This window comes from Pinus tabuliformis, chromosome 6 (assembly GCF_031772625.1).
Source record: "Pinus tabuliformis cultivar Carrire ecotype Pingquan chromosome 6, CPIR1, whole genome shotgun sequence".
Lineage (NCBI taxonomy): Eukaryota > Viridiplantae > Streptophyta > Pinopsida > Pinales > Pinaceae > Pinus > Pinus tabuliformis.
The window spans coordinates 1,817,227,010-1,817,251,424 of record NC_142292.1 but is presented as its reverse complement, the minus strand read 5'-3'; the positions used below and the strand labels follow the sequence as shown (position 1 = coordinate 1,817,251,424).

General features: G+C 36.0%; 1 pseudogene; it reads right to left on the bottom strand.

The window, feature by feature from the left end:
- Positions 1–6,404: 6,404 nt before the first annotated feature.
- The window catches only part of LOC149266280 (iron-sulfur cluster assembly SufBD family protein ycf24-like), a 119,486-nt pseudogene continuing 101,475 nt past the window's right edge, over positions 6,405–24,415 (bottom strand).

Below are 24,415 nucleotides of genomic sequence, written 5' to 3'. Positions count from 1 at the left end.
CCTCTGAATGGGCTTCTAATGATGGTCATAGTTTATTATATTATTGGTTCATTTTCCACATTTAACTAAACCATGGTGAACATTGCACTAGCAAAAGAAGAACACTAAAAAGCAAATTGAATGTTGTTGATCACATATTCATTTCAAAATTTGGCATGTAGGTGTGAGGTTTGTATTCACAAAGTAGGGATGTTCATCTTCACCCACACTAAGGTTTAATTCCTCCAAAGACATGTTTGCCTCTTATTTGGCAATTTCATTTGCATAAAGATGTTATGTGGTTAAAATAAAGTTCAAGGTTTGGGTATATTTGATATAATAAAGAAATGGAATTTGCAAAATAGAAGTTGTGCAATGTAAAAGAAGTTTTTAAACAAAGAGATTTGATCTCTCTAGGTCTGTGGTAGGTTCTTGTTTAACATAGATATATATTAGTAATAATTTTAGAATAGTTTACATTTGTATTTTTGTTTCATTTTTGTTTAATTAATATGAGTTGGAGTAGTAGGAAGCAACATACAATTTCTTTAATTGCTTTACCTTGAAATAAAGTTGAATATAAAGTTACATTGAATGCAACATGTGAGGGATTTTGAGTTAGGAAATTTCTAACAAAGATTGGTTTGGTGTAGGAAAAATATGTTATTCCTTTTTTGGTAGCAATTATGCACTATACAACTAGGGAAGACTATAGTTTCTCATGAAGAGAAAAAGGCACATGCATTGCTGGTGTTTGCATGAGAAAATGGAGTAATTCTAGGAATGACATAAAAACATTTTTTCATTGAAAGGGAATATTAGAAAGATTGATGAAAGATATGCCCACATAGTTAGCACAATGTTATGTAGCATCTCAAAGGTTAGCACATATTATCATCTTGGTATTCCAGTAAGTGTTGTTGATTTGATATATTTTGCATGAGCCTTCGTGGCTAGTATGTTCAAACATTTCAACCAAGTCATAATTGATGCATAATTGATAATGGAATATAACAGGGTTAAGCCTCATCATCCTTGATGTTATGAATATAATTTATATAAAAAATAATATAAACATAAATAAATAATAATCATTAATAGTCAATTAAATCATAATTAGTTAATAAACTTGATGTACATCTCTAAGTAGGATATGATCGTTTATGAAGGGGTACCTACCGAAGTATATAAGTGTGCCCTCATCTGTAACAAACACATATCATATCATTTTTTTACATTAATCAATATATATGTTTTTTATCCTCAATGGATGTCTTTGTGTTCCAAGTGCTTGGAAGAAACTCAATACAATGAACTTTGTTCATTACATTGGTACCACAGTTGTTCAATCCTCTAGCCACTCAATTGCTTCACAGAGGGAGTCTTGTGAAATTGTAGCAAGAAAATACTTGACTCGTGCCTTAGTTAAATGGAGAAATTTGAATTTCCACTTTAGGAGGATTTGGCAAGAATTTAGTAGGAGTGACATGGCCAAATCTTTGAGTTAATTCACTCAATTCGAGTTTTTTGGGCTAGAAGTATAGTTGTGTGCAAGTTGGTGGCTAGGATCTAGCTATTAACTAAAGTTATATTTAGTGAAAGTGATTTTTTTGAGCTCTAGTCTAGAATAGACTCAGTATGAGTTCAGTTGAGTAGTTGTAATTGTTGTTAATTGAGTGATTTTTGAGTTAACTAGTCATTTTACTAAAAATAGCCTTATTCATGCATGCAATTCAAATTTCGTAGTGAAGTGGAAGGAAAAAGGAAAAAATATAATCCTATTGTATAGAATTTTGAGTGTAAAGAGTGTGTAGCATGCAAGTGAGATAATTCTCTTGGATTTGCAAAAGGAAATAGGAACTTCTTTATTCGTTAGGAGCAGTAATTGGATAAGGAAATAGGAGGAAGTAGGAAGCATATTTTGGCTAAGTATTGGCCAGTACATGCAGAGGAGGAGATTGGTATTGTAGTGCAAAGGGAGCTTCAAGTATTGAAGAAGTCATTGTAATATATCATTTTTCTCATATGATATAATACAAACAGAGGAGGGGTTTTTTCCAATTGGGTTCCCCAATAAAAATTATCTTCATTATGAATGAATGATTGCATGTGCTTCTATTGTTAGTTTTCCTTTCATAGAATTTAGTAGAAGAAATTTGTGTCTATTCATTTCAGTATGATTTCATTAGTAGTTGAAAATTTTGAGTTATTTCTACATGGTATCAAAGCTATTGAAAATGACATAGAAACTAGGTTCCTTATCATGTCTCAAAGAAATTCTGAATAGTAGATTTGTGGTGCAGGTATTTCTTGAGTGCATGAATAATTTATTTCAATGGATTAAAGGTTGATTATGCATTGGAGGGAACTTTGAACTTTTGTGCTTGGAAAAACATAATGGAAGTTGTGCTAGATGACAATGGAGTACTAGAGTAAACAAAAATTGATATTCCAAAACTAGTAGGATTAGATGCACACCAACTGGCACAATGGAAGAAAGATACTACAAAATCTAGGAGGATAATCCTGGAGGGAGTTAGAGACCATGTGGTTTCAAATTTGCATGGAATGGATATTGATTTTGCAATGTGGAAAACTCTCACAAACCTATTCGAAAACAATAGTGGTTCGAGGAACTTGGAATTGAGAGATAAGATCAGGAACATTCAAAAGGGTAAAAATGAAACTATTTTTTAGTACCCATCCAGATTCACTGAGTTGGAGGAGTTGGAGAGATTATGCCTCCATATGAACTTGTGATATTAGCACTCCTTGGTCTACCAAATTCCTAGCACATCTATTAAATAGTACAAAATGACTAATTAATTACTAAAAAAACAACTAAAATTTGCATATAAACAACCATTTTCCAGTTGGTGACCAGTAGTAGCTAATTTACAATATCTTATAACGCGAACATATTTTTTCATTTTTAGCTTAGTCATTAATTGGTTTCCTCAATTTTACCATCTAGTAGCATATTTAGTCATAAATTTGGTCATTAACGTTTCATTGGTTTAGTCATTAATTTTCCCAATTAATGACCAAATATATAACAAAATATATTACTATATGAATCCTCGATAAAACCAACTAATGACAAAAGAAATATGACCAAAATATTGGTCGTGTTATAAGACACTGTAAATTAGCTACTAATAATCAATATATATGCAAATTTTAGTCATCATCTGAAACCGATTAATGACCAAAGAAGTATCACTAAATTTTAGTCGTGTTATAAGATATTGTAAATTAACTACAAATAGTCATATATATGCAAATTTTGGTCATCATTTTAATAAAAATTTTATCATTTGTAGTAGTCATTTATTTTTTTTGGTATTTTCATATTCATTATATAAACGTTTGATTTAGTACTTTCTATTTATTTCATTTAATTTGATTCATAATCATTATGAATGACTAATTTAGTCATATATTCATTTTATTCATGCTCATCATTAATTAATATAAACTACTAATTTAGTAGTTTTAGATTTGATTTTATGTGTTCATTATTAATCAACATAAATTAATTAGTATGATTTTGCGACTAAATTTTAAAAAAATGTCATACAATGTGCATGTTTATCTAATATGATAACGCAAAGTTACATATATTAATTACAAGACTAAATATTATCAAGTGCAAATAAAAATAATTTCAACCATATAAATTTTATTATATAAAATATCAAGTATTACAATATTAGTTTCCAACATAATATCAGTTTGACTACAATTTACACATTAAATATTGTTTCATCATTTCAAAACATTATCACTCTGTTTCCAAAGCATTGCAAGTGAATTCACCGACTCTGAAGGCTTGACCATCAGTCTCTATGAGTATGTCTTATGCAATATATTGGCTCTAAGGGAATCACTAGACATATTCTCTTCTCTCTCTCATTTTTCATTTGTCGCTCCATTGTTATTGTTCTCCTCTTTCTTCAATTGCTACCTCTTACCATCAATATTGAGTTCCTCTCTTGAAAATGAAAGAATATACAATGCAGAGTATAAAACATGAAAGACTATGAATAATTGAATATAAAATAAAGTAGACTACAAAATATTTATATGACATGTACCTCAACATTCAATAGTGGCCACTATGTGTCTAGATGACATGTATAAAAAAGCCAAAGAAAACACCACCATAGAAAACAACACCTTAGGAACTTAGTATTCAACCTTCAAAAAAAAATTAGGCACAATCATAACAACTAAGTTACATGTTAAAAATATTAGGCAATAGATAACTTGTGAAAACAAATGGAAAAAAAAAAGATCAGTGTAAAAAATATCCTTATTGCTTGTTTTAAAAGAGTCATGTTCCTTAAATTTGGATATTCTTTTTCCCACAGTAAAAGTTCCTCGCTATTATGAACTATGTTTTTAGGATCATGAGATTGATCCAACATCATATTGGATTGTGGAGACAAAATGATTCAACTTTCAAGACGAGTACCTCACTTGGTTGAATGAAGGTGCTAGCTATGAGTAGTGTCAAAACCTTAGGGAAGTAGAACACTAAGGCCTAAGAAAATATATCACCACTTGTCCACTGAAAGAAAAAATTTCAATACCACAATGGCCTCTAGGAGTACATTTTGTTGGATGAATATCACACTGTGAGAGATGATTGACTAATACAATGAGAAGTGTGCATATATTGTCACAATGCCACTTATAGTGAGGCCCTATAGTTGTGTCCTATAATATTAATCATATTATACTATTTAATTATAAATTATGACTATTAGATAATTGCTAGTTTGAATACTTAGTGTGAAATTGTGTTTTTAGTATTTCTGGATACATGAAAATATTGAGAAAAAAAGAAGGTACTTTTTGTGACTAGTTAATTTTGAGTGAATATAAATAAAAAAGAAATTATGGTGCCTTGGTGTTTTTCTAACGATTATCCACTCATTGTACCAATTTCTCGCATGTCCTCTACTGCTTTTGGTGAATTCATCTTTGATGATGTCCAATTCCAATGTGATGGACATTTATCATCGATTTTTTTATGAGCCAAAGGGAAGCTCCACAAGTAACAACCAAAAAGTAGCCTCAAATATATTATTATGGACCAAAATGCAGTAATTATATGGCAATCCAAGAAAAACTGCACGTTAATCATCTTCCCTTTAATATTGATTAATAATTTCTTTGCATGATCATGTAATACTAAAGTGTCAAGTAGGGAAATTTATAGTTAGTCATCCATAAATATCACCTTTGAGAGTGCTTAGTAGTTAATACTTACTATTACACACACAGTAGATCACCAACTTCAAGGATAACAATATAAAAAATACAAAAATGAAATTGAAAGAAATGCTAGGAAGTCAAATGTGACTAATCTTGAGTCAAGAAAATACTAAGCCCTTCACATTAGCAAGGAATTCTTAAGCGCTAAAACAAAAAATCCTTCCATTGCATCATTTTCACCTTTTCTTCAATTTCTTTAATTGAGAACATAACTTTCATAAAAAAAAGAGAAAAAAAAAAAAACATTGAAAAAGGTCTCAAAATACTAATTCTCGAGTGATTGTGGTATCAATTAAACAGAAAGGAAATTGTTCGATATGATTTTAACTTGAGGAATATATTGAAGAATATGAAGCTTTCTCATCCCTTGCTCCTAATCAAATTGTAATTCGTGGGTTCCAATCAAGTAATAAATTACCCTCCAAGATAGTTAAGAGGTCACTTTGGAGAAGGACTTCTAGAAGCACTGGGATAGTGGAAATGGAATTAACTAGGAGGAAAATGAAGCACTTTAGTGGGTGCTCCAAAATATTTGAATGCAACTTAAAATGATTTTGTACCCCCTCCACACATTTTAAAAGAGAAATCATTCAGCTGCATCTCATTTATTTTCCACCTTTCTGTAATATGTAATTCTTTGAGCAAGAATAGAGCATTCATAAATATTGTCATGAAAGAGGACTCTTCATAATCGTAATAAGTTGGGCTCTAACAAATAAAAAATTTCATGTAGTGAATAAATCTTACATGGTAGATTTCATTGTTTAAAATGACAACTTTATTGTTAATCTCATTACAAAAAAAATAAATTCAACCCTAACTATTAGGGATCTAACAAATCAATAATTTCATGTAGTAAGGTAAACTTACATGGTAGATCCCAATTATTTGCAATGACAACTTTATTCTTGATCTTATTACAACATAGATAAATTCAAAAGTACATACATAATTCCTTATTTCAGGCAAATTTTGAACACATTCTCAGATTTCATAGAAGTATAATGATATGATTTACTTGTAGGAAATGAGAAATCTTTCTACATCTGGCACCCATGACTAGACAATAGTGTTACTGAGACACCAGCTCATGGAATTAGAATCATGTATGTAGATAGTGTTATAGAGATACCTTGCAACACTTATTCAACACTACCTTCACGATTCAAATTCATCAATTGATTTACTTTAGTAGCAAATTCTAGTGGGATTTCATTAAATACAACCCGACAAAAGCCATTTATGATAGTTGTTGTTGCCTTCTCTAGATCTACCCCCCTCTGGAAATAGAATAACTAATATTCCCCAGTTTTTGAGGTACTTTATTGATGTTCAACGTGGGCTATTGGGTTCTTCACGTGGAAAAGGTTGCAAATATTAGATGTATAATGGAAACAAGCATGCAATTCAAGGTTTCTCCTAAAGTCTTTTGGGTGAATTATAAAACACCATCTACTTAAAACATGATATGTGGTAGTAAAAAAAACCTACCCAATATCCCACTTAAGAATTCAAAATGTTGCAAATAGGAGATGTCTTAAACAATATCAACTATTTAATTGCATAATCACACTAAAATAGACAAATCTTTAAAATGTTGAAAACTGTGAAAAAAATGGATTTGGAATATTATAGTTATGTCATGTTAGGTATAGCTATGTAAAATGTAACTTCTATCTAAAACACGTAAATGTAACTTCATTAGCTACACGTAATGTAACTTCTATATAAAAAAATGGAGTTGGAATATTAGAGTTATGTCAAGGTAGATATAGCTATGTGAAATGTATCATAAGAGTAACATTTTTTTATCTTCGGTTAATAACTTAATACTCCACCAAAAATAGAATTCAATTGGTTCTTCACCAATGAAGGGGAAATTTTAAACCAGTGTGAAAATGCTTACTCATTCCCCTTCCATATTTCTGATATTTTATTTGTGTGTAGGTTTAAGATAGTGTAATGTAACTTCTACATATTTGACAATTTAAATGTAAAAAATTATCTAGATTGAAGTTATACAATTAACATATGCGCAATAAGATACAATATCCATGACTTATAAGTAATATGACGTTTACATGTTATATCAAGACAAACTTTTTCTCATCTCATTAACTCTTATCTTATAGTTGGTGATGGATATAGCCTTTAAAATTATGAGCCATCCTTGTCATATCTTATATTTAATGATGGATATAGATTTTAAAAGCATGAACCTTGTTTGTTATTTTATGTATGGTTAATTTAAATGGAAGTGCTCATAATTTTATTCAATATTATCTTGTTCATCTAGAAATAAAATTATGTGGGGTGGTGTTTCTAGTGATTTCCAAACTTGTTTTACTTACCTAAATTTACCCTATTTAAAATAAACAAGCGTGGTGTTTCTAATTATTTTTAAACTTGTTTTAATTATCTAAATTTATCCTATTTAAAGTCAATAGTTGCATTGACCATCTTATATTCATGTCAGTAACTTTGCTTGAGGAAATCTTCATGACATCCACCATCTATGAAAATTATGAAATATTAGTATTATCTTGCACTAAATAGACAATGTTGGAATAGAATCTTTTATTGTGTCTTTTACTCTGTGTCACAAATATATTGATATTTTATGATTCTTGGTTTCGATTTCCATGCTAAGAGTGGATTCATCACGCCTGCTAGGATTTTTAGTTGTGCACACATCATATTTCTCACTTCTAATTGTATAATAAAAATAGAGAGTATGCACAATGACATGTAGTGACATGTGGGTGTCTATTTTACTCAATGATATGCTTGATTTTTTAACCCATTCCAATCCTACCAAAATGAAATTAAGAGAGACAAGGACACAAGAAGGACTATCAATAAATGAAATTACAGACTTTAGAATGTAACTAAAATTGTACCTAAATGTAATGATAAGTGTTTATAGCTGCTTGGTCACCGATGAGCATCGAATCACACTATGAAAAATTCCTTGCAATATGAGAATTTGGTTGCACCTGCACTAATCCTCTATATTAATTCCTTAACTTTCCTATAGATATAATTTTAGAAACAATCCTACTCCTACAATTCTTCCCTATATGGATCATCTTTGTCCCCCCTATTGATAGTTATTTTTCAAGGCAACAGAATATAACTCTCCAATTGCATCATCACCTTTCAAAACAATCCTTGAGTATTTCCAGGTGATTGTCGAACCAATCTCTACTACGGTCCACAAAATCTTTGATTTGTCTCCATCGCACAAACCTCTTTTCATAATAAAATTATAAATCTCATGTCTACATTCCTTGTCCTCGACATACCAATTATTTATAGTTGAATACTTTATCTTTTCTCCCTCGGTGCAATAGTGGTCCACTATTGTGGCATGCAGATGATTTGTGTCATAAAATGGTGCAGTGCATCCTTCAATATATGTCACAAAACTCCTCTCACCTCATAGAACTCCTCTCATCTACAGCAATAAGAGTCCTCTCAAACTGCCTGGTCTCCATCTTATTCATCCTAAAATAAGTGGATATTTCCATGGGTGTCAAAGTGTGCTTGGGAATTTAATAGAAGGAGCTATCAATAAAAAAAAATACAATGCAGCATAATACTTATCAGCAGGAGGAACAAACCTTCCAAGCTACTTCCTAACTAGGTCAAGATACTCCCAAATTACCTCTTATAATGAACAAAAGATAACCTAGACTTCCTATAGAGTCTACCGATGCATGGTAGCAACGAAAACACTATAAAAAACAACATGTACAACAACGTTGGTCAATGTCTTGTTCTAGTCAAGGGCATGCCCAACTTTTGAAAAGTATCAAGAAGGTCAGGGTCCACCTCATCCAGGCTCGTCTTCTTCTTCTACTCCCTTTGTTTAGGTTCAGAATAATAGAAAAGGTATTGGAAATTGATGGGTGAGAAAAAGTTATCATAGCATTTGGGTTCTTCCATTTTTAGTCATTGTCTGTAAGCATTGAGTCTAAATTGCAAAATCCATTTAGGTTCCTTATTTTTAGCTGAAATTAACCTAAGCTTTGGAGATTTGTAAGGTTTAGTGGATCTAAGTATATTATACTTAAAATATAGTAACGTGGTTTAAAACTGCAGGCATTGAGATAAGAATCTAAGGATGAAATATAAAAAAAAAATGATGTTCATGATTATAAGAAATTTTAATTTTATGTAACAAAGTTTGAGGATAGTCTAGTATTTGCATCCTACCAGAAAATTTTCTTGCATCAATTAAGCCCTTTGAATTTGGGCATGGTAGAGTCCATTACACAAAAAATCAAGCACTAAAAAAAAGGTGAAAAGAAAAAATAAAATTTCATGCATTTTGACCCTAGAAAAGTTAGGGAGGAGTGAACTGATTTATACAATAAGGACATGAAAAATGCTTACTTGTCCATTGTCTTTTCATGAATTGTTGGCCGCAATCAAGATCTGCATTATCATAATCATTAAACCCGCAACTCTAGATAAAATCTATGCTTTGATCATATAAACCCTCGAAATGTTTTACCCATAAGAACAAAAATCATACTTAGTAAAAAGGAAGAACTCTTGAGAGTCCAAATTCATACCCATGTACAGATGGCCAAAATCTCCACGCCCAATGACCTTGCCCTTCCTCCATCTAATCCTTGATGCTCCCCTAAGGTGTTTCCCATGCAAACTCCATCTGCGGTTTGAATCTCATGAAATCCATAGATCACGTTGATGGTCTTCCTTCTTCTAGAATTTCCACGGAGATATCAACAAGGCAAAGAAAAATGCAGTGCTACAATGTGATGTTGTAATCAGTGAATATTTTATTTGAACCCAACGCTAAATTGTAAATGAAAAAGAAAAGAAATATTTATAATGGAAAAAACAAAAGAAATATTTATAATATAAAATAGAATATGTACACTGAAATTGGGTTAAATGATTTATTTTTAATAAGAATTTGTTATTTTTGCCTAAGGCGCTGTTGTGGCCACCAACAAACCCCCTCCTTATTTAGTATTAGCAATAACACTAGGTAAGAGGGGACCCTCAGAAAAAATTTCAAAAAATCAATTAAGGCTCATGTATTTTACTCCTCAAGAAACACCGCATCGCGCAAAGGAGGATATGACATTTCCTTATGAGTAAAAATGATACACTGCGAGATTGCAACACGAACTTCATCACATCACATGCATTAAGAAATGCTCACGTTGGAAAACCTTAAAAATCGGCGATATGCGATATCGCATATTGCATATCGCGAAGTCGCATAAAAAACACATAATGATTTAACGGTTGCTGCGATCTGCGATTTTGCGATAGCGCGATACTGTGATCTGCGATTTTGCGATAGTGCAATCAAGCGACCTTGCGATAACATAGCACAATGAAATTGCGATAATGCGATACTGTGATAACGCGATGATGCGATGCGAATCGCAGAAACATCTCATCACAAATTTCGCTCAATATTCAAGAAAACGTTTTCCATAAACCAAGAACTGGATACGCGCTTTAATGATAATTAATGAATTATACGCCAGTTGTTAATGAAAGATGGTTTTGTGTTGTTCGAAGAGTCAGTTCACGTCAGGTGGCATGTTTTTGTACATGCATAGAATTTAAAGCTTTCCTGTCGATTTTTATTGTCATTACTCTTTCCTCACTTGTGAACTGCAGGAACGAAAAATAGAAGTTACACGAAGCAATGTGCAGGAAGATATGAAGAAAAAGGGTAACACTCCAATGTTCAAAGACAGAGAAAAGACGCCCGCATGCAACAAAGCCGCAGATTCATAGAACGCTGCTGAGCCATCCATTACAGATCTTTCATTTACATAAATGATTGAATGAGTAATTGAACGATGCTGATATCAACAGGCGGTTTAACGCTCAAGGTCAGGAGCTCACGAAAGAATTTTTTTTTTACAAATTTTGAAGCTTATACCCGGTGAAGAAAAAGGCGCTAAAGGCGAAAAACGCATCAGAGAAGCCCGGATCAAGGAACGGAGGCAGTTTCCGATGCGCGATTAGAGCCTAGCGCTAATCGCGCATCGCTGAGAAAATTTTTCGAGAAGAAAAGCCTCTTACTGCTCAATCACTTGTAAGCCCGAAAAATGCAAGAAAGCAATGAAAAAGAATAAATTGGAAACAGAAAGCTAGAGAAAAAGGCAGAAACAATGCAAGGGTTAACCAAGTTGAACTTGGATTATTACTGGGCATACGCAGTAATTCCACATAGCCAGAGGATGACTCTCGAGTATATCATTGATGTTGCTAAAAAGATGGTGCCAGCTCTTACCATTTCTGTTTGCTTAGCTCAACCAAAAGCGAAAGACAATCAGCCGACTCTACCCAGGCAAATACTAAATGCTTGCAACATTAAGGAGCAAATACAGATATAGTTAGATATTAGATTTATTTTTTAAGAAATAGTTTTGCTTAGAAAAAGGGCGGTCATTTAAAGCGTATCCTAAATCTGTGTAATTAAGTTATTTAGTTAGTAGTATTTAAACCCTTCTCATGCTTTTAGAGAAGGGTCCAGAAATTTATCAAAAACTTGTCCTCAGAACATGCACTTTTGCACCCTCAGAGGAGGTTTTGGTGAATGAATGAATCAAGATTTGTTGATGTTTGCATTTGATATATGCTACTGATGTTGCACTTCTGTACTCTTAGTGGATGTTAGAGCAAGGAGAGATAAATCATTGTCGCTTGAAGCTTATGAGTAGGACTAGCCATAAATGGTACTTTTATCTCTTGACCATTTCTGCTTATATGTTAAAGTGATATACAGTTTTTAGTTGTTTATGTATTATTGCATGAGTGCTTGAGTTATCATTTGGCACTTTTGTACAATGATAGCTATTTATTTATGCTTAATGTATGAATAGATTATTATGAGATATCTTTTTCACAACTGTTTCGTCTAACTTTTTATGCGAAGTGGTTCATCTTTATTGATTTCCTTTCTTATAATCGCTGAATGATCTTTATTACCAGTTGTTATTTGAAATCTCTTTAGATCTCATAATAGAAGAATTACATCCTGGGTTAGTATAGATTTAGATGTTACTATTTATTAGATTACAATAGCATAGAATTAGATTAAAGTTTGAATTAAAATATCTTAAATAGGAACTGTTAGATCAACAACATCGAATTCTACACACACACACTCATATATTGGGAAACTGGTCCCATTATCCCCAGTCAGACCTGCTATACCAAATGGATAAGGAGCTGCCAACCAAGGTCTGTTGGCATTATGATTCAGGTGTTGTCCTTGATGGCAAACTCTTTCAGGTGGTAAATCAAGAAGGACGCAGGAAATTTGTTCAGCAAGTGCGTCCCCGCAGGTATACCTTACAGAACCCGCGTCCAGGGACGCTGGCCAGCCGTTCAGAAGGTGCGTCCGCCCAGTGCACACATTTCAAGGTAGAGAAAAGCTCGTGGGGGTTTCTTGTGTGGTATCTAGCCGACGGTTGTGTGTTTCTATGGTGTCGGCTCGTGGTATTGTTCCACGCTTTGGGGAGAAGCTTGCCTATATAAAGCAAAGGAGTTCATTTGGATTAAGTATCATCTTGGTTGATCATCTCTTGGTGTGATCTAGTCCATATCTTTAAGGGTAAATCTTCTAATGGACTACGATCTATATGGCGCATGATCAGATCTGTGGATCTGAGTGTTTGGGTTGGTTCTGAAGTCCTCTTATCTTCTATATCTAAAGGGACGCAGATTCAGTGAAGGGAAAGTGCGCCGGGACGCAGTACAGTAAAGGATCAGGTGCGTCTCTGAAGCGAAGGACGCGGTGCGACTGTGGTATTGGGTGCGTCTCTGAAGCGAAAGACGCGGCGCGATAGTGTTGATGTGTGCGTCGGTCGCAGACAAGCAAAAGGAACAGTGCGTCTGCACGCAGAACAGCATAAGGTATACTGCGTCCAGTCGCAGGCCACAGAAAGAAAATATGCGTCCCTGTCTCAAGATGATCTGTTAACTGTATATTTCTGTTCATAAGGTGTTCTGGGTTGTTTCTGTAATTACTGATCTGATATCTGTAGTAGACTGTATCTGTTGTATACTTGTTGATCATTTTGAAAAGAAGTAGGGGGTTGTAGCTCCCTTCCAGGAGAAGTCTGGAAAACAAGAAAGAGTTGTAGCTCTTTGCAGGTTGCAGCCTGCGTGCTGGTAAAGGACTGCACCAGTACAAAATCATTGTAAAAAGATTTTCTTGAAAGAAGATAGAGACATTATTGCAGCAGGTGGTTTTTCTCCCGCATTGGGTTTCCACCTTACATCTTGTGTTCTTTGGTGTGACTGTCTATTTTCTTTATTCATGCTCATTGTTTTATGGTACTGATATGCAAGAATCAAATAAGGAAGATTTGGTAAATTGCTAGATAATACTGATTCCCCCCCCCCCTCAGTATTATTTCCAACAATTGGTATCAGAGCAGGTCCTTCAGAACAGCTTGATCGCTTGAAGGTAGATCGTTCATCATGAGCAACTACGAGAGAGAAGCATCAATCAGGCCACCCGTCTTCGATGGAACAAACTTCAATTATTGGAAGGTAAGAGTTACTGCATATCTTCAATCTCTTGGTACAGAAGTTTGGAACATTGTAGAATCAGGCTATGCCTTTCCTTCAGTTACTCCTACGGATCCAGCTGAGAAAAAGCAGTATGAAACAAATGCAAAAGCAGTCAGCACTCTATTAGGAAGTATATCTCAAACAGAGTTCATGAAGGTCATGCACTTCAAATCAGCAAAAGAGATATGGGACAAAATGATCACTAGCTATGAAGGAGATGAACAGGTAAAAGAAGCTAAACTTCAAACTCTCAGGATTCAATATGAGACTCTCAAGATGTATAATGATGAAAGTGTGGCTAATTATTTTCTTCGAGTAGATGAGATTGTTAATTGTATGAAAAATTTGGGTGAAGAAATAAAAGAGACTGTAGTAGTTCAAAAGATTCTAAGATCTTTATCTCCCAAGTTTGAATCTAAAGTATCTGCAGTAGAAGAAAAGGAAAATCTCCGTGTTCTCACTATGTCTCAGCTGCATGGAATTCTAACTGCTTATGAAATGAGAAAGGGAGGTCCATCAGATAGAAGGGAAGCTGCTTTTAAAGCATCAGGCAAAGAAGATCACTATGAAGCATGTCATGTTCCAGAAGAAGAGGAAGAAGAATCAAACTTTGTCAGAAATCTTCAAAGGGGTTCTGGAAGGTTCAGAGGTAAGCTACCTTTCAAATGTTTTGCTTGTGGAAGAGTAGGTCATTATGCTGCAAAATGCTCTTATAAGGATAAAGGAAAGGAACCAGTTAGATGGAACAAGAAACAGGGTACAAATAAGAAAAGCTACTACACCCATGAAGATAGCGATGGCTTATCAAACAGTGATGAAGATGAACAAGGTAACAAATATAGATTGTTAATGGCATTTGAAGATGACAATTATGAGGATGCTATAGATGTGGATAACCTTTATGATGAAATTACTAGACTCAAGAGATGTATAGAAGAAAAGAACATGATTATTGATACTCTACAATTTCAGATTGATGAAAAGGAAAAACATCTTGAAAAATTAGAAGGTGAAATTGTTGGTCTTAGAAAAGAAATTGAGAAAACAAAAACTATTAATCTCAAGTTTGTCAAAGGATCTGAAACGTTGAATGAGATTATCAGTGTGCAGCGATCTCCTCTAAATAAGACAGGTCTGGGCTACAATGGAGAAACTTCTCAAGCTTCCACTTCAAAAAGTTATCTTGATGCCGCAAGAAGAAATGAGCAAGAACACAAGGAAGATCATCAGGTAAAGCAGGGACAAACTTCAAACTATCAGGGGCAATCCAGCTTAAGGGTGAACAAAAGCCACAACCAGCCACAGGTAAAACCTTCTCAATTTGGTTCAAGAATAGATGAAAATAGAAATTACAATCAGTCGGCTGGTAGATTCAATAATCGCAGAAACTTCTTCAATGGACAATGCTTTTCTTGCCATAACTTTGGTCACAAAGCAGCCCAATGTGTTGCGTATAAAACAATCATGACTAGGGAAGCTCAAAAACAAAGAAGCATGACAGGGAATACAAAAAGGACCTATAACAATTTTTCAGCTCTTGAAAATGAAGTTGAATGCTCTATTTGCAATAATTTTGGACATAAAGATGTTGAATGCAGAAGCAGGTTTCCGGAAAGAAAGGTACAAGAACAAAAAAGGGAACAAACCTCAGGCACCAAAACATGGAAAATAAAGGAACCTCAAACAGAAAGATGTGGGATAGCATTCTATGCAGAAGGACAAGAAAATCTATGGTACATTGACAGTGGATGTTCAAAGCACATGACAGGTGATAAAGAAAAACTTGAATCTTATTCTAATTTAGAAAAGGGAAAGAAAGTCTCTTTTGGAAATGATACTCCTGCAACTATAAAAGGAAAAGGTATTGCTCCTTTAAAAGAAGATGTTAAGGCTGGAAATGTTTTGTTTGTTGATGGACTAAAGCATAATCTTCTAAGTGTAAGCCAGATGTGTGATCAAAGAACCGAGGTTATATTCAGATCAAATGGATGTCTTGTTCGTGATCTTGATACAGGTAAAACAGTTCTCAAAGGAAAAAGAACTTCAAATAATCTATACATTTTTGATGAAGAACAACAACAATGCTATTTAAGCAAGGATGAAGAGCACTGGTTATGGCATCGAAGATTGGGACATCTAAGTTTCTCACAAATAAGGAAAGCTTGCAAATATCAGGCAGTTCGCGATCTTCCAGATATCAAAATTCCTGACAACACCATGTGCAGATCATGTCAGTTTGGAAAACAGACTAGAACTAACTTTCCAGAGAAAGAAGGATCAGCCAGTATGCCTCTGGAGCTAGTACATACAGATGTATGTGGACCATTCAGAAAAAGAACACCTAGAGGAGAGGAATACTTGATATTATTTATTGACGATTTCTCCAGGTTTGTTTGGTTGGGACTTATGAAGCACAAAGATGAAGCTTTCGAAAAATTCAAATCCTTCAAAGCCTTGGCTGAAAATGAATCAGGTCACAAGATTAAGTGCCTCAGATCTGACAGAGGTGGAGAATTTACTTCAAATGAATTTTTCGATTTCTGTGATGAACATGGAATAAGGAGAGAATTTTCTACAGCTAGAACTCCTCAGCAAAATGGAGTAGTGGAAAGAATGAACAGAACAGTCCAGCAAATGGCTCGTGCTATGCTTGATGAATCAGGAACTCCTGCAACCTTCTGGGGTGAAGCTGCACATGCGGCAGTTATTATTCTCAACAAGACAAATGTTCGAGTGAACAGCACTCAAACTCCTCATGAGCTCTGGAGTGGTAAAACTCCTTCAGTAAAGCACTTCAAAATCTTTGGGAGCAAATGCTATATCAAAAATACTGAGGAGCAGCTTGGCAAACTTGATCCTAGAGCAGATGAAGGAATTCTTCTTGGCTACTCTCCACATAGCAAAGCATACAAATGCTACAATAAAAGACTTGGCAGAATTGTTGAAAGCATTGATGTAGTGGTTGATGAGAAAGGATACATTCCTAGGCAAATACATCGTGAAGACATTGAAGAAGATGAAAGCTACCCTCAAAGACAGAATGATGAAGAAGAAGAACCGCAAGAACAATTTCAAGACGGACCTCACGAAGAAGCAGAAGAAAGAACAAGAATAGAAGAAAAGACTCCATCCAGATATGTTCAAAAGAACCATCCAGAATCTCAGATCATGGGACAAAAGGAAGCAGGTATACAAACTAGAAGAACAGTTGCAGAAGCTTCAAGTTATTTGGCATTACTCTCCTCTACTGAACCACAAAGTGTGAAAGAAGCATGTAAAGATGAATGTTGGGTGAAAGCAATGGATGAAGAACTTGAGCAAATCGAAAAGAACAATACTTGGGAGCTGGTTCCTAGACCAAAGGATAAGAATGTTATCGGAACAAAATGGGTGTTCAAAAATAAATTGAATGAAAATGGAGAAGTAATTAGAAACAAAGCCAGACTTGTTTGTAAAGGGTATGCACAGCAAGAAGGAATAGACTTTGAAGAAACTTTTGCTCCTGTTGCAAGACTTGAGGCCATCCGAATGTTTCTTGCTCTCTCAAGTTGTCAGAACTTCAAAGTATTTCAAATGGATGTGAAATCAGCTTTTCTGAATGGAGACTTGGATGAAGAAGTGTACATTGAACAGCCAGATGGTTTCATTCTTGGAAACGATCCAAATCTTGTATGCCGATTAAAAAAGGCTCTCTATGGTCTCAAACAAGCTCCAAGGGCTTGGTACTACCGGTTGGACAAATATCTTCATCAACAAGGTTTCTCAAAAGGTTCAGCAGATAGCAATCTTTATATAAAAGTTGAAAATGACAAATTACTAATACTTGTTGTGTATGTAGATGACATTATTTTTGGCAGTAATGAAGAAGCTATGAGTCAAAGCTTTGCCTCAGTCATGCAGAAAGAATTTGAGATGTCCTTGCTAGGAGAACTGACATACTTTCTTGGTTTACAAATCCAACAAAAGAAAGGAGGAATCCTTTTATCTCAAACCAAGTATCTCAAGCAGATTTTGAAGAAATATGGCATGGAAGATGCAAAACCAGTATGTACACCCATGGTCACAGGATGTAGTCTCAGTGCAAATGACGAATCTGCAGCAGTTCATCAACCAACCTACAGATCTATGATTGGAAGTCTACTATATTTGACAGGTACCCGACCAGACATCATGCATGCAGTTGGAATAGTTGGAAGGTTTCAGGCAAATCCAAAGGAGACTCATCTTCAAGCAGTAAAGAGAATCTTCAAATATCTTCAAGGGACTCAAAATTATGGCCTATGGTATCCTAGAGATCCAGATCTCACTCTTCATGCTTATACAGATGCAGATTGGGCCGGAAGCGTGGATGACAGGAAAAGCACAAGTGGTGGTGCATTCTTTATGGGTTCTAGACTGGTATCTTGGTTCAGCAAGAAACAGAGTTCAATTGCCTTGTCTACAGCTGAAGCGGAATATGTTGCGGCTGCATCTTGTTGCACCCAACTTCTTTGGATGATGCAGACTTTGCAGGATTATCAAATCACTTGTACACCTCCTATTCCTATCTTATGTGACAACACAAGTGCAATCAGCATCTCAAAGAATCCGGTTATGCATTCAAAAACCAAGCACATACCAATCAAGTACCATTTTCTCCGGGAACAAGTACTTGAACAGAAGGTCAAGTTGGAGTATGTTCCTTCTAAGGAACAAGTTGCTGATATTTTCACCAAACCGTTGCCCAGGGACACTTTTGAATACCTCAGGCAAAAGCTGGGGGTTGTTGATGCATCATCTCACTGTTGACCATCTTCCTATTGATGGTATAGGCTCAGGGGGAGCACATAATGCATTGTTGGCATTATGGAGAAGGAGATCTTGGAAATAGCTGCAATATGTCTCTGTCTTCTTCATGATGGATTTCTGGTTACAATTCTGGAAAAGCATGAGCATAGGGGGAGCATACCCTTTGCTCTTGATGTCAAAGGGGGAGAATGATGAAGCTGAAAGTTTATGTGGTTGCCATCAAGTCCAAAGGGGGAGTTTGTTGGCATTATGATTCAGGTGTTGTCCTTGATGGCAAACTCTTTCAGGTGGTAAATCAAGAAGGACGCAGGAAATTTGTTCAGCAAGTGCGTCCCCGCAGGTATACCTTACAGAACCCGCGTCCAGGGACGCTGGCCAGCCGTTCAGAAGGTGCGTCCGCCCAGTGCACACATTTCAAGGTAGAGAAAAGCTCGTGGGGGTTTCTTGTGTGGTATCTAGCCGACGGTTGTGTGTTTCTATGGTGTCGGCTCGTGGTATTGTTCCACGCTTTGGGGAGAAGCTTGCCTATATAAAGCAAAGGAGTTCATTTGGATTAAGTATCATCTTGGTTGATCATCTCTTGGTGTGATCTAGTCCATATCTTTAAGGGTAAATCTTCTAATGGACTACGATCTATATGGCGCATGATCAGATCTGTGGATCTGAGTGTTTGGGTTGGTTCTGAAGTCCTCTTATCTTCTATATCTAAAGGGACGCAGATTCAGTGAAGGGAAAGTGCGCCGGGACGCAGTACAGTAAAGGATCAGGTGCGTCTCTGAAGCGAAGGACGCGGTGCGACTGTGGTATTGGGTGCGTCTCTGAAGCGAAAGACGCGGCGCGATAGTGTTGATGTGTGCGTCGGTCGCAGACAAGCAAAAGGAACAGTGCGTCTGCACGCAGAACAGCATAAGGTATACTGCGTCCAGTCGCAGGCCACAGAAAGAAAATATGCGTCCCTGTCTCAAGATGATCTGTTAACTGTATATTTCTGTTCATAAGGTGTTCTGGGTTGTTTCTGTAATTACTGATCTGATATCTGTAGTAGACTGTATCTGTTGTATACTTGTTGATCATTTTGAAAAGAAGTAGGGGGTTGTAGCTCCCTTCCAGGAGAAGTCTGGAAAACAAGAAAGAGTTGTAGCTCTTTGCAGGTTGCAGCCTGCGTGCTGGTAAAGGACTGCACCAGTACAAAATCATTGTAAAAAGATTTTCTTGAAAGAAGATAGAGACATTATTGCAGCAGGTGGTTTTTCTCCCGCATTGGGTTTCCACCTTACATCTTGTGTTCTTTGGTGTGACTGTCTATTTTCTTTATTCATGCTCATTGTTTTATGGTACTGATATGCAAGAATCAAATAAGGAAGATTTGGTAAATTGCTAGATAATACTGATTCCCCCCCCCCCTCAGTATTATTTCCAACAAGGTCCGGACCGGGCGGGTATCCCCCTTGTTGTTGACCCGATTTTCGGGCCTTCAACATATTTGGCGCTAGAAGGAGGGCCTGAACTATGAATGGCAAGTAAATCCAAATCTGAATATCATTCTGAGAGTAAATAGCCCTCATCATCTCCCCCGACTTCTCCATTACACTTAAATCCAGAGTCAGAAGTCGCTCGAGTATCAACCGCTGCTACACACCTTGATATTTCAGAACAATCTACCGTTGAACTTCCTGAAGTCGAATCTCTGATTCACAAACTTCAGTGATTTTCCATTTCTCCTCAAAGGTCTGATAAATCTCAAGGCAGCTTGACTTCGCATCACAATCCTGCTCATCCCCTGACCAGGCTAAAGAGTGAAAATTTTGGTGTTTAGCCAACCGAATTACCTCTTCCCACCAAGAAAAGAGGGAGGAAATCACCCAAAGAGTCAGACAGCGAGACTCTTTCATCAACATCGTCCATCTCAACTTCTTGACCACGAAGTCAACCATCCACTCCACCAATCGATATCATCGTCCATCCGTCCACAGGGATCCCGACAACCCCTCTTTAATTATCTACAATCGTAGTATCTTGATCCTCCCAGCCACAGGGATCATCTTCTGCACTTTCCTTTGTTAGCAGCTCAACAATGGCCTAGTCTCCATGGAATAACCCTGGGGCAGTCTTAATGCCTTCACCCTTGAGTCAAATACCAACCCATCCTGAGAAATGGCTGCCTAAATTTAATCCCGAGGCAGGGATGCTAGCAGAAGAGCACATAAACAACTTCATGCTTTCCATTAATCTCAATGGGGTTACTAATGAAGATGTTGTTGTTCGGCTTTTTCCTTATACTCTACAAGGAACAGCCGGGTCATGGTATTTTTCATTACCCTCCGGATCCATCACAAGTTGGGACATCTTCCAGGAGCAATTCCTGACCAAGTTTGGTGATGACAGGTCTACGGCAACGTTAATCAACGACCTATCCAACCTTAGAGCCGAAACTAGAGAGCCTATCGAGGATTTCAATTTACGTTTCAACAAAATTTTAAACAAAATTCCTACTGCTTCCTAGCCCAGTGAAGGGGTACGATGTGAATGGTATATCACCGCTCTACCATCGAACATAGCAATCTTCGTGGAAAGGGCCAATAAAACAACCTTAGTCGATAACATGAAAGAAGCAATAGCATTAGAGAAACGAATAATAGCCCTGGAAAATAAATCCGCAATAGAGGAAAGTAAATCCAAAAAAGTCACCTTCAAGGAAGACTCCAAGAAGAAACAAACAAAAGATCCATTTGATTTGGAAGGATTGCAAAATGTTCTAAAGACCATGTCCAATGAAATGGTCGACATAAAAAAGCAGGTAGCAGAAACTTATTCAAAAAAGCCCTACAAAGCTTTTAAAAGAGGTCCTTCAATGGATCCAAAGCCACCCAATGCCATTTCAAATGCTGAATCCGAGGAAGAGGAAGAGGAAATTGCCACTGAAGGGCAGACTGATGACGAAGAAGTTGTGGAATTACAAGGAATGTGGGATTTCATCCTCCCACAAGAAGAAGATCAAGAAGTATTCCCAGTTAGCACACGAAGCAAAAATCAGCTTGATCCTCCCCAAACTATCCCTAAGCCAAAGAGTGCAAGCTCTGCAATAAAGGATAAAGTCGCAACAAAGAAAACGACATCTAAAGTGACTCAAACCAGCCCAGTCCAAACAGATGAAACAACTCCATCTAAAACACTAATAGTGTCGGATGAAATGGAGTACAATATTATAGAAGACATGAAGAAGACTAGGGCAACATCACCCTTTATGAACTGAGCAAGTTAAAGCATCAACATAAGATAATGATGAAAGAATTACATGTCGTGCCAGTTGCACCTTTGCGTGCTGCTGTACTTTCTCAAGCTTCCCATAACATGGGAAGACCTCCAACTAACACGATCAATAAGATTGATCCAAATGACATCGCTCTAATTGGAGAAAGATCAAGATCTCACACTCCCCCATTTCTCCTTACTTATGAAATATTCAATAAAAATGTGCACAATTGTTTGGTAGATTCTGGTGCTTCATCAAATATTTTACCCAAATCCATATGTGCCAAGTTAAATGTTCAACCGCAAAAATCTGTTGTTCGCATAGTTTAGCTAGATCGATCTCAAGTCGAAGTGATTGGCGAACTAAATCAAGTAACCATAAGGTTGTCATCCAACCCAAAGGTATGTCAAGTTATTGACATTCTAGTTGCTGATATCCCAGAATTCTATGGCCTAATTCTTAGCAGGGATTGGTCAGAAAAACTTCATGGGTACTTTGCAACCGACTGGTCGCACATGTGGCTACCCTACAACGGTAAACCGAATCAAATAAAAGTTGAACGAGAGCTACATCAGAAGTACATAGTAACAGAGCTAGAGGGGGAGAATGAACCAATAGCGTATAACAACAGCATTATTGGCAATTACTCAGTAGATTCTTTCCTTGGCAATTTCAATGCTCACGTGTCACCCTATTTAAAACACTTTGTTCTGTCCCAAGTCGAAAATTTTCCTCGAACTGATAGTTCGAAATGTATCAATTTTTTAGATAAACCTGTAAATAAATCTTTGTTTTGGAAATTATTTTTTGATGGTTATAGATCTAACGAAGGAGCAGGAGCAGGAGATAAAATCATGCTCACATGCAGACTGGAATTCGATTGCACGAACAATACAGCAGAATATGAGGCTTTGGTCCAAGGCTTGTACAAAGCGATCGGGTTAGACGTCAAGTACCTTCAAGTTTTTGGAGACTCTGAGATTGTGGTTAAACAGGTACGTAACACTATACATTTCTTATCAGGTCATTTAAAACATTATCAATCCTTAGTTCAAGATTTGACTGAGCATTTCATAGCGTTTAATATTTCTTCAATCCCCAGACTCCAAAATGCAAGTGCAGACCTTTTGGCTAACGTAGCTTCTAAGCTTATTCCTTCCGAAGATTTTAGTCCAGATAGATTCTCAATAGAATCAATCTTTGGACCATCCATTCCTGATAACATCACAAATTGGAGAGTATTCAATGATGATCCTGATATTGTAAATTTCCTCACATTTGAAGGATCCTACTCCAATCAAATAATTGACGAAGACTAGCATGATCGACAATTGCAACAAGATAGCACTAACAATGTTATACCTAAGTCGGTGGTCAAGTTAGAAGACTTGTACGATTTGATAGATCGGTTTAAGAGGTCTACCAATTCAAAAATCCAAAGTTCAACCTTGAACTACGAATTAGTAAACCTAGGTACCGATGCTAAACCACAAAACATTAATCTAGGCCTCGGCCTAGCCCCTGAAGAGAAACTAGTGTATATTCGTCTTTTGAGACAATATAAAAATGTTTTTGCCTGGAATTATGATGAGCTGAAAACATACGACACTTCCATCATCCAACATACTATTCCCATGATCGATAATGAAAAACCTATCCAAGAAAAGTTGGGAAAGATCCACCCCAATTTAGAAAATCAGATAAAAACTGAGCTCAATAAGTTATTGAAAGCCAGAATAATCTTTCCCGTCAGACATTCCAAATGGGTCTCCAATATGGTACCTGTTAGAAAGAAAAACGGAAATATTAGGATTTTCATTGACTTTCGAAACCTTATCAAAGCCTGTCAAAAAGATAATTTTCCTTTACCACCTATGGAACAGATACTGCAGGTAGTGGTGGGCTCAGAATTAATGTCTTTCTTGGATGGATTTTTAGGATACAATCAAGTGTTGGTACATCCTGATGATCAATTGAAAACCACATTCAGAACTAAATGGGGCACATACGCATATCGAAAGATGCCATTTGGTTTGATTAATGCTAGTGCCACATTTCAGAGAGCCATGGACATCGCATTCAAAGGTTTAGTCAATAAATCTGTAGTAATTTATTTGGATGATATAACAGTGTACTCGAAGAAATGAAGCGACCATCTCAAAGACTTGAAACAAATCTTTCAACGGTGTTTAAGGTATGGAATTTCACTTAACCCAAAGAAATCTTTTTTTCGCACTAAGTGAAGGGAAACTTCTAGGATTCATAGTGTCAAAATCCAGTATTCACATTGATCCCGATAGAATCAAATAAATTTCCAAAATATCCCTACCTCATAACAAAAAGGTCATGCAATCTTTCCTTGGTCAGATCAACTTTGTAAAGAGATTCGTTCCAGATTTTTCATGAATCATATCTCCTTTGCAAACCATGATTAAAAAGAACTCAAACTTTAAATGGGGCCAAGATGAACATGAAGCATTCAACCTGATCAAACAAGCTATTATTAATGATCCATCTTTAGCAACTCCGAAT